The following is a 12,132-nucleotide window of genomic DNA, read 5'->3' as shown; positions in this document are numbered from 1 at the left end:
GGGACGAGGAGCGCTCAGGACTTCGCCCTGGAGTTCAGGACTCTCGCCGCGGGGTCGGGGTGGAATGAGCGGGCCCTGATGGATCATTATCGCTGCAGTCTCCGAGAGGATGTCCGCCGGGAGCTGGCCTGCAGGGACCACGCCATCACACTGGACCAGCTGGTGGATTTATCCATCAGACTGGACAACCTGCTGGCTGCCCGGGGACGTTCCAGTCGGGGCCTGTTCGTTCCACCTCCCAGCCCTCCTGCTCCACAGCCCATGGAGATAGGAGGAGCTGCGTCGAGGAGGACCGGAGGGGGGGGCCTCTCCTGCACCCACTGCGGGCGCAGAGGACACACTGCGGACCGGTGCTGGAGGAGTCCCCCCGGGAGTTCGGATGGCAGGCAGAGCACTACATCGACCCCCCCCAGGTGAGTCAGCACCAGCCACACCCAGAGCCCCCTGTCGACCACCTGTACACTTCAGTTTGTTTTCCCGATTTTTCCCCTCACTTCCAGTATAAGGCACTAGTCGATTCAGGTGCAGCTGGGAGTTTTATGGACCGTGGGGTCGCTAAGAGGTTAGGGATTCCCCTGGTTCAGCTGGACCACCCCTTCCCTGTGCACGCCTTAGACAGTCGACCACTAGGATCCGGCCAAGTGGGGGAGGCTACTGTACCACTGGTTATGGTGACGTGGGGGGGTCATGTGGAACGTATCAGCCTCTTCCTCATTGACTCCCCGGCGTTTCCAGTGGTACTGGGTATCCCCTGGCTAGCCACTCACAACCCTCAGATTTCGTGGAGGCAGAGGGCTCATAAGGGGTGGTCGAGGGAGTGCTCAGGTAGGTGCATAGGAGTTTCAATCGGTGCAACCACGGTGGAGAGTCCAGACCAAGTCTCTACCATGCACATTCCCTCTGAATATGCCGATTTGGCTATCGCCTTCAGTAAGACGAAGGCGACCCAATTACCACCCCATTGACAGGGGGATTGTGCGATAAACCTCCAGGCAGACGCGGTCCTTCCTAAAAGTCACGTGTATCCTCTGTCTCAGGAGGAGACAGTGGCTATGGAAACGTATGTCGCTGAGTCCTTGAGACAGGGATACATTCGGCCATCTAAATCCCCTGTCTCCTCGAGCTTCTTTTTTGGTGGTGGTCGGCAGAGGCGGACAGAGCCTTCCGTCGTCTGAAGGTTCTGTTTACCGACGCTCCAGTGCTGGCGCATCCGGATCCCTCTTTGCCATTCATAGTAAAGGTGGACGCGTCCGAGGCTGGGGTAGGAGCAGTGCTGTCGCAGCGCTCGGGCGCTCCTCCGAAGCTCCGCCCCTGTGCATTCTTTTCTAAGAAGCTGAGTCCGGCGGAGCGCAACTATGACGTGGGGGACAGGGAGTTGTTGGCCATGGTCAAGGCTTTGACAGTGTGGAGACATTGGCTTGAGGGGGCACGTCACCCTTTTCTCATCTGGACCGACCACCGTAACCTGGAGTACATCCGAGCAGCGAGAAGACTCAATCCTCATCAGGCCAGGTGGGCCATGTTCTTTACGAGGTTCCATTTCACCCTTTCCTACATTCTGGGTTCTCGGAACCGGAAGGCCGACGCACTGTCGCGTCTCTACGACACTGAGGAGCGGACCATCGATCCAACTCCCATACTCCCGGCGTCCTGTCTAGTGGCACCGGTGTTATGGGAGGTGGATGCGGACATCGAGCGGCCGGTTCAGTCGGAACCCACTCCCCCTCAATGTCCCGCGGGTCTGAAGTTCGTTCCGCTTGGTGTTCACGATCGCCTGATCCGATGGGCTCACACTCTCCCTCCTCGGGTCATCCTGGAGTGGAACGGACAGTGCGAGGCCTGAAAGGAAAGTACTGGTGGACCACCTTGGCTGAGGATGTAAGACACTATGTCTCTTCCTGTTCGGTGTGCGCCCAGTGCAAGGCTCCTAGGCACCTGCCTCGGGGGAAATTACAGCCCCTCCCCATTCCACAGTGACCTTGGTCTCACCTCTCGGTGGATTTCCTTACGGATCTCCCGCCATCTCAGGGGAACACTACCATCCTGGTTGTTGTGGATCGGTTCTCGAAGTCCTGCCTTCTGCTCCCATTACCCGGTCTTCCTACGGCCCTACAGACCGTGGAGGCCCTATTCACCCATGTCTTCCGGCACTACGGGGTGCCCGAGGACATCGTATCTGATCGAGGTCCCCAGTTTACTTCCAGGGTGTGGAGGTCGTTTATGGAGAGGCTGACCTCGGGTTTTCACCTCGAGAGTAATGGGCAGGTAGAGCGCATTAACCAGGATGTGGGCAGGTTCCTGCGGTCGTATTGCCAGGACCGGCCAGGGGAGTGGGCGAGGTTTGTGCCATGGGCCGAGATGGCCCAGAACTCTCAGCGCCACTCCTCTACTAACCTGTCACCTTTTCAGGTTGTGTTAGGTTATCAGCCGGTCCTGGTGCCCTGGCAGCAGAGCTAGACGGAGGCTCCTGGGGTGGAGGAATGGGTACAGCGCTCTCAGGAGACCTGGAGGCGAGCGATAGGTCGACAGAAGGAGAGCGCTGACCGCCGCCGCAGTGAGGCTCCCGTTTATAATCCGGGGGACAGAGTCTGGCTCTCAACCCGGAACCTGCCCCTCCGCCTGCCCTGCCGGAAGCTGGGTCCGCGATTTGTTGGGCCGTTCAAAGTCCTGAGGAGAATAAACGAGGTGTGTTATAGGTTGCAACTCCCTTCATACTACTGTATTAACCCTTCGTTTCATGTGTCTCTCCTCAGGCCGGTGGTAGCTGGTCCACTACAGGACGCTGAGGTGCGGGAGGTCCCTCCGCCCCCCCTGGACATCGGGGAGGGCCCCGGCGTACACAGTCCGGGCCATCCTGGACTCCCGACGTCAGGTAGGGGGCCTGCAGTACCTCGTGGACTGGGAGGGGTACGGCCCGGAGGAGAGGTGCTGGGTTCCGGATCGGGACATTTGTGATCCAGCAATGCTACAGGAGTTTCATCGTCTCCGGCCGGACCGGCCGGCGCCTCGCCCTCCGGGTCGTCCCCGAGGCCGGCGTAAGGGGAGGGGTACTGTCAGTATCCACCGAGGATGGCGCCCCTCCTCGGTCGGGCGGCGCTCGGCGGTCGTCGTCGCCGGTCTACTAGCTGCCACCGATCTATGTTTCTGTGTTCTTTGGTATTTGTCTGATCTAGCCCGCACCTGTCTCTTGTCTGTCATTAGTGGGGAGGTATTTAGTTTGTTTCTTTGGGTTCGTCTTTGTGCGGTATTGTTTGTTCATCAGCGGGCAGGTCTGTGAACGTTCTGTGCTTTTTGCACATTTTTCCCCAGCAGATTCTCGCTAGAGGAATATTGTATTTGCCGGGCTGCGCCCCGTGCGTATTTTTGTTTTCTCTGGGTTTACTGTGTTCCCGTGTGGTCTCTGGGTGCACCCTATGCCCTTTTGTTACGCCGAGTGGTTTTTCGGTGCAATAAATATATCGTTCTACGACACTACTGGACTACGTCTCCTGCGTTTGACTCTGCCCTTTCCTCCTGCCTTAAGGAACCGTGACAAGAGAGCATATTTAAATTCACACAGGACACCAGATAAGACAAGAGAAATACTCCAGATGTAACAGATGTAACAGTCTCAGTGCTATGATGGGGTCTAAAACCAGACTGAAGCGTTTCGTATACATTGTTTGTCTTCAGGAAGGCAGTGAGTTGCTGCGCAACAACTTTTTCTACAATTTTTGAGAGGAATGGAAGATTCGATATAGGCCGATAGTTTTTATAATTTCTGGGTCAAGATTTGGCTTTTTCAAGAGAAGCTTTATTACTGCCACTTTTAGTGAGTTTGGTACACATCCGATGGATAGAGAGCCGTTTACTATGTTCAACATAGGAGGGCCAAGCACAGAAAGCAGCTCTTTCAGTAGTTTAGTTGGAATAGGGTCCAGTATGCAGCTTGAAGGTTTAGAGGCCATGATTATTTTCCTCATTGTGTCAAGAGATACAGTACTAAAACACTTTAGTGTCTCCCTTGATCCTAGGTCCTGGCAGGACAACGGAGCTTTGGAGGAATGCGCAGATTTAAAGAGGAGTCCGTAATTTGCTTTCTAATGATCATGATATTTTCCTCAAAGAAGTTACTGCTGAAGTGAGAGCCATCCTCTCTTGGGGAATGCTGCTTTTTAGTTAACTTTGCGACAGTGTCAAAAATAAATGTTTGATTGTTCTTATTTTCCTCAATTAAGTTGGAAAAATAGGATGATTGAGCAGCAGTGAGGGCTCTTCGATACTGCACGGTACTGTCTTTCCAAGCTAGTCGGAACACTTCCAGTTTGGTGTGGCGCCATTTCCGTTCCAATTTTCTGGAAGCTTGCTTCAGAGCTTGTGTATTTTCTGTATACCAGGGAGCTAGTTTCTTATGACAAATGTTTTTAGTTTTTAGGGGTGCAACTGTATCTAGGGTATTGCGCAAGGTTAAATTGAGTTCCTTGGTTAGGTGGTTAACTGATTTTTGTCCTCTGACGTCCTTGGGTAGGCAGAGGGAGTCTGGAAGGGCATCAAGGAATCTTTGGGTTGTCTGAGAATTTATAGCACGACTTTTAATGCTTCTTGGTTGGGGTCTGAGCAGATTATTTGTTGCGATTGCGAACGTAATACAATGGTGGTCCAATAGTCCAGGATTATGAGGAAAAACATTAAGATCCACAACATTTATTCCATGGGACAAAACTAGGTCCAGAGTATGACTGTGGCAGTGAGTTGGTCCAGAGACATGTTGGACAAAACCCACTGAGTCGATGATGGCTCCGAAAGCCTTTTGGAGTGGGTCTGTGGACTTTTCCAAGTCAATATTAAAGTCACCAAAAATTAGAATATTATCTGCGATGACTACAAGTTCCGATAGGAATTCAGGGAACTCAGTGAGGAACGCTGCATATGGCCCAGGAGGCCTGTAAACAGTAGCTATAAAAAAGTGATTGAGTAGGCTGCATAGATTTCATGACTAGAAGCTCAAAAGACGAAAACGTCGTTGTTGTTTTTTTTTGTAAATTTAAATTTGCTATCATAAATGTTAGCAACACCTCCGCCTTTGCGGGATGCGCAGGTGATATGGTCCCTAGTGTAACCAGGGGGTGAGGCCTCATTTAACACAGTAAATTCATCAGGCTTAAGCCATGTTTCAGTCAGGCCAATCACATCAAGATTATGATCAGTGATTAGTTCATTGACTATAACTGCCTTTGAAGTGAGGGATCTAAACATTAAGTAGTCCTATTTTGAGATTTTAGTCATTTAGCAGACGCTCTTATCCAGAGCAACTTACAGTAGTGAATGCATACATTTCTTTTTTTTTTTTTTTTCTGTGCTGGCCCCCCGTGGGAAACGAACCCACAACCCTGGTGTTGCAAACACCACGCTCTACCAACTGAGCTTCAGGGAAGGCTGTAGATGTGGGGTATCACAATCTCTTTCAATAATGGCAGGGATGGAGGAGGTCTTTATACTAGTGAGATTGCTAAAGCGAACACCGCCATCTTTAATTTTGCCCAACCTAGGTCGAGACACAGACACGGTCTCAATGGGGATAGCTGAGCTGACTACACTGACTGTGCTAGTGGCAGACTCCACTAAGCTGGCAGGCTGGCTAATAGCCTGCTGCCTGGCCTGCACCCTATTTCATTGTGGAGCTAGAGGAGTTAGAGCCCTGTCTATGTTCGTAGATAAGATGAGAGCACCCCTCCAGCTAGGATGGAGTCCGTCAGTCCTCAACAAGCCAGGCTTGGTCCTGTTTTTGGGTGAGTCCCAGAAAGAGGACCAATTATCTACAAATTCTATCTTTTGGGAGGGGCAGAAAACAGTTTTCAACCAGAGATTGAGTTGTGAGACTCTGCTGTAGAGCTCATCACTCCCCCTAACTGGGAGGGGGCCAGAGACAATTAATCGATGCCGACACATCTTTTAGCTGATTTACACGCTGAAGCTATGTTGCGCTTGGTGACCTCTGACTGTTTCATCCTAACATCGTTGGTGCCGACGTGGGTAACAATATCTCTATTCTCGCTACACTCGCCAGTTTTAGCTTTAGCCAGCACCGTCTTTAGATTAGCCTTAACGTCAGTAGCCCTGCCCCCTGGTAAACAGTGTATGATCGCTGGATGATTCATTTTTAGTCTAATACTGCGGGTAATGGAGTCGCCAATGACTAGGGTTTTCAATTTGTCAGAGCTAATGGTGGGAGGCTTCGGCGTCTCAGACCCCATAACGGGACGAGCAGAGACCAGAGAAGTCTTGGCCTCCGACTCCGACTCGCTTAAAACCTCTTACATCTAGACGTTCCGCTAGCGGAACACCTGCTCCAATATCCAATGATAGGCGTGGCGCGAATTACAAATTCCTCAAAAATACAAAAACGTCAATTTTTGCCGAAAAGCTATTTTAAAATCGGACATAGCGATTGCATAAAGGAGTTCTGTATCTATAATTCTTAAAATAATTGTTATGTTTTTTGTGAACGTTTATCGTGAGTAATTTAGTAAATTCACCGGAAGTTTGCGGTGGGTATGCTAGTTCTGAACGTCACATGCTAATGTAAAAAGCTGGTTTTTGATATAAATATGAACTTGATTGAACAAAACATACATATATTGTATAACATAATGTCCTAGGATTGTCATCTGATGAAGATCATCAAAGGTTAGTGCTGCATTTAGCTGTGGTTTGGGTTTATGTGACATTATAGGCTAGCTTGAAAAATGGGTGTCTGATTATTTCTGGCTGGCTACTCTGCAGACATAATCTAACGTTTTGCTTTCGTTGTAAAGCCTTTTTGAAATCGGACAGTGTGCTTAGATTAACGAGAGTCTTGTCTTTAAAATGGTGTAAAATAGTCATATGTTTGAGAAATTGAAGTAATAGCATTTCTAAGGTATTTGAATAACGTGCCACGGGATTCCACTGGCTGTTAAGTAGGTGGGACGATTTCATCCCACATACCCTAGTGAGGTTAAAATCAATTTTTATGCTATTTTTCTCGTAAAAAAGCGATAATATTCCGACCGGGAGTCGTTGTTTTCGTTCAAAGACGAAAGAATAAAAACATGGTGTCGCCTCGTGCACACGGCTCCAGTCTCTGTTCTCTGATCGACCATTATCCAAATGCTCTAGTGTTTTTTGGCCTGCAAAGACATCATTCAGCTTTTTGCCGCCTTCTGGGAGCCTATTGGAGCCGTAGGAAGTGTCACGTTACAGCAGAGATCCTCAGTTCTCAATAAAGAGAGTGTAGAAGGCCAAGAAATGGTCAGAGACGGCACTTCCTGTAAGGAATCTTCTCAGGTTTTGGCCTGCCAAATGAGTTCTGTTATACTCACAGACACCATTCAAACAGTTTTAGAAACTTTGGAATGTTTTCTATCCAAAGCCAATAATTATATGCATATTCTAGTTTCTGGGCAGGAGTAATAATCAGATTAAATCGGGTACGTTTTTTATCCGGCCGTGAAAATACTGCCCCCTATCCATAACAGGTTAACATAAATCTTTGATAATATTCCAACCGGACAATAGTGTATTCATTACAGAGGAAAAAGAAGGAACGGTGCACCTGCTTGAGTGCGCAGTAAACAACTCACTGGTCCCAGGCTTGAGACAGCTCTTATTCTCTCCCCAGTAACAGTAGAAGCATGAAACAAGGTTCTAAAGACTGTTGACATCTAGTGGAAGCCTTAGGGAGTGCAAAATGACCCCACAGATACTGTAGTTTGGAAAGGCAATCAGTTGGAAAAACTACAAACCACTTCCTGGTTGGATTTTTTCTCAGGTTTTTGCCTGCCATATGAGTTATGTTATACTCACAGACATCATTCAAACAGTTTCAGAAACTTCAGAGTGTTTTCTATCCAAATCTACTAATACTATGCATATCCTACCTTCTGGGCCCGAGTAGCAGGCAGTTTAATTTGGGTACGTCATTCATCTGAATTTCCGAATACTGCCCCTTGTCACTAAAAAGTTAAACTGGCGCCAAGAAATTACTTTCAGGAAACAAAGGTCTGATTGCTTAGGTGTCATATAATATAAGTTTATTTCAAAACTAATCTGTGTCAGGTAAATGCATTTACCCTGAACTCTGGATCAAATAAAAAACTGTTACATTCTATAATCAATTATACCTGTCAAAAGCAACAAAAACCACAAAATAAAGTGCCTGAAAAAGGAGAATTATATCCACAATATATACGACATGTTATGGTGTCTAATATAAATGGCTTTCACAAGCCATATACAGTATATATACAGATGGACAGAAACAAATACTTTCACCCACAGCAGATGTCTATAAAATTTGAAATATAAAGGATAAATAGATATATAAGACACATAAAAAAAAATGAATGTTGGAAAATGCAGCGATCACCACGAATAATGCTTTTTATTAAAGTACTGTTTAAAGGGGCAATCTGTGATTTGTACATACATTTTTGGCCTTTAATAATATATACCCATTGATTCATGAAAAATATAATGTAAATGACCAATGAGCTCATCAGAACCCAAAATAAAGCTTGTTTATACTCCAAAGTTTGTTAACAATGTTAGCGTAAACAATACCATATAGCCTCAAAACATGGTTAAAACTATGGCGTGGATTAAATCCGATCATGCTTTGTGAGCTATGCACCTTTTAAAGGCAATGTTACGACATTGTGAAGACCACATTCATGGTAAAGGCTGCATATGTCGGCTCAATCAGAAATTACCTTTAATGTCAGGCACGCTATAACTCAGATCTACCGCTGATCGGATTGGATCCCAGCCTATGTCTATGAATTTGAGTGGTTACATTTCTCCAGCCCCTTTCCTTAGCTTTTTAGCAAACAGTCGCAGGGAAAAGGCTTTGTTATTGTTTTGAACTACAGATTTCCCTTTTAATATGATCATAAATAATAGCCTTCTCATCAACATTTTGAAAAAAGTAAAATTATGCCTTTTAGTTTCTCTTTTTGAAAGCATCTGTTAGCAACAACTAAATAGAGAAATGTGGGAGATGAAGTTGTTTGAAAGATCAAATTATGTGAAAGATCAAATTATGTGAACACTTGATAAACTTTTACAATAACTTTCTAATGTGTAAATATAATGTATATTCAAATGCTTTTTAAAATGCTCTCTCCTTTAGTTAGATGCGTAGTTAGTAATACAAACTGCTTCCCTCACTGTTTCTCACAATTTGCATTGCAAGATCAGTCTTCATGGCCTCCAGATGTATTGTGATGTTTGAGAGAGCATAAAGTGGAGATGGGCAACTATGGGTACCTAGCCAGCTGTACTCACCTTCTTACACCTCCTAACATGAAAACTGAAAGCCATTGTTTACATTTCCTACATCTATCCCATGCCAGGGCTCATCCGGTTTCAGGTAAAGAACCATCTCATCGGGACACAAAACAATTTGCATCCAAATGTATTGGAATGTTTCCCCTGAAGCTAACTAAAAGATATTGGCTTTCCTTTGTAGTTTGAAGAGAGGTCTGCGCTGGACTTATTTCTTAAGCCACTCCCGCCCGCACTGCAGATTTTCATACTGTACCCTCCTGCTCCCTCTGGCTTTCTGTCCTGAACCCCACCTGCTCGCGAAAAAACTTTCCCCAAAAATAACCGCAGTCATGCAATGTTATTTTAGGCATATGTGTTGCAGCTCACTTGCCAGCCCTGGTCCCTGCAATTTCGCGCCCTATAGGCAATAGCAATATTTGCAAAAATAACTTAATAAATAGGTTACATTACCAGAGATTCTCACATGGCCGATTTGTATTAGACTATCTATATTACTGGGCTATGTCAGCCAATAGGCTAGACGTAATTTCAAGAGAGCAGAGTTGTACGTTCTCTTGAGCTACGTTTTGCACCTTTTAGGAGCTGGATTATTTTTAGGAGACAAATATGGGTGATCAATATTTATTTCAAGGCAATGTAGTAAACTATAGCCTAATCATGTTTTAGGAAGTTCATTTCCTTGGGAAGATAACTGCACTGTGCTTCTCCACCCATGTATATAGCCTACTCCAGAGGTTCCAAAACCTTTTCACTCAGGCCTCCCTTCCAGCATTGGGTAACATCCCACACACTCTGTCTATTTCTATGGGCACAAGCACTGTTCATGACACAAACTGTTCATCTGCCCTTGTTGGTGGAAAGAACATTTTGCAGCTTTTAAGCTTATTTCCTATGGCCTCCTGAGTGGTGCAGCGGTCTAATGCGTCACTACAGACCAGGGTTCAATCCCAGGCTGTGACTGGGAGACCCATGAGGCGGCGCACAATAGCCCAGGATTTGGGCTATTGTGATTTCCTTGATTTCCTTGTCCCATTGTGCTCTAGCGACTCCATGTGGCGGGCCGGGAGCCTGCAAGCTGATTTCGGTCGTCAGCTGGATGGTGTTTCCTCCGACACATCGGTGTGGCTGGCTTGCGGGTTAAGCGAGCAGTGTGCCAAGAAGCAGTGTGGCTTGGCAGGGTTGTGTTTCGGAGGACGCATGGCTCTCGACCTTCACCTCTCCTGAGACCGTAGGTGAGTTGCAGTGATGGGAGAAGACTGTAACTACCAATTGGATATCACGAAAAAGGGATCAAATGAAAATAAGCATATGACATTGTTGCCGCCCTTGGCATTGAATGCAAAGGAAGCCAGCAAGCATTTGGCCTCCCTTGATAAAAAAAGTATAAAATAATAGCCAATCAGCATTGAGCTAAACTGAGTGAAGTCAACTGTGAATGGTCCTGGTGCATCAAAAATAAAAAGAGTCGAGGAAAGCCAGTATGGATTTGGCTTCACTTCTATCGCATCAAGAGAAATATGTCATTCACAGAACTTGAATTGTTGCATCTCGTTGTCTTTTTGTCCTCCAGTGTTTAGCTTGCTAGCTAAAATTGGCCCTTTCCTAAATTAGCCATGGATGGAGATAAGGATTTGGACTTCTGGTTTACTTAATTCTCCCTACTGGCCAATGATTATAATGGCGGATCTGATCCAACCATAAATTCATACATTGTGCCCCTGGACTGAGAGGATGGAAGATCAATATGTGCTGTAGCTAGATGTAGAAGTCTTATGTTAACTAGCTAATGATGCTCATGAAAGGAAGTTAGGCTAGCGAGCAAGCATTTTAGCGAGGTAGACTGAGACAACAAAACATAAAAGAATGCACTTTCAACAAGAAAGAGAAAAAGGCATTACCGTTTCTCTACAAGTAGGGTATGTCAACATGCTTTTTCTACTTGCACGCACGCACACACACACACACACAAATCAGATCCATGGATAGCCACATGATATTTAGCTTATGTTGATTGGACTAAATTGTTTTTGGTATCTTTTAGTTGTCACTGTATTAGACTAAGCCTAGGTAATTTGATGATGTTGAAGTTGAAATGGTGCCGGAATAGTGGAGGCAGCTCCTGATTTCTTTGCGACTTGCGGTAACTCTCCATGGTTCTAAATCAATAGTTGTTTAGCGGTCCGAAAATGTCGGAAACACTAACTTGCTTGACCATGCTGTAGGTCATGTAACTGTTTGTGATGAAACAAAGGTGTGTGTCACGTCCTGACCAGTATAAGGGTTATTTGTTATTGTAGTTTGGTCAGGACGTGGCAGCGGGTATTTTGTTTATGTGGTTCGGGGTGGTGATTCATTTAGTAGGGTGTTGGTTTAGTTAGTTCCGGGTTTTTGGGGTTATGTTCTAGGTTTTTATTTCTATGTGGTCTCTAGTCTTTTGTATTTCTATGTCTAGTTAATTGGGGTTGGACTCTCAATTGGAGGCAGGTATTTTCTAGTTGCCTCTGATTGAGAGTCCTATATATGGGTATGTGTTTGGTTAAGTGTTTGTGGGAGATTGTTTCTTGTTTTGCCTGTGTGAGCCTGACAAGACTGTTTTGTTGTTCGTGCGTTCTTCGTTTTGTTATTTTGGTGTTCTCTTTATTTTAAATAAATAACAAGATGAGCATCCACATTCCTGCTGCGTTTTGGTCCTCTATTCCCGACGACAGCCGTTACAGAATCTCCCACCACAAAAGGACCAAGCAGCGGAGAAAGGAGCCAAGGGAATTCGGTCTGAACTATAGGAAGCAGCGCACTCAGGAGGAGATGGCATCCTGGTCGCTGGAG

Source organism: Salmo trutta, chromosome 7, assembly GCF_901001165.1.
Source record: "Salmo trutta chromosome 7, fSalTru1.1, whole genome shotgun sequence".
NCBI lineage: Eukaryota > Metazoa > Chordata > Actinopteri > Salmoniformes > Salmonidae > Salmo > Salmo trutta.
The sequence above is the reverse complement of the archived record's forward strand: the minus strand, read 5'-3'. Positions refer to the sequence as shown.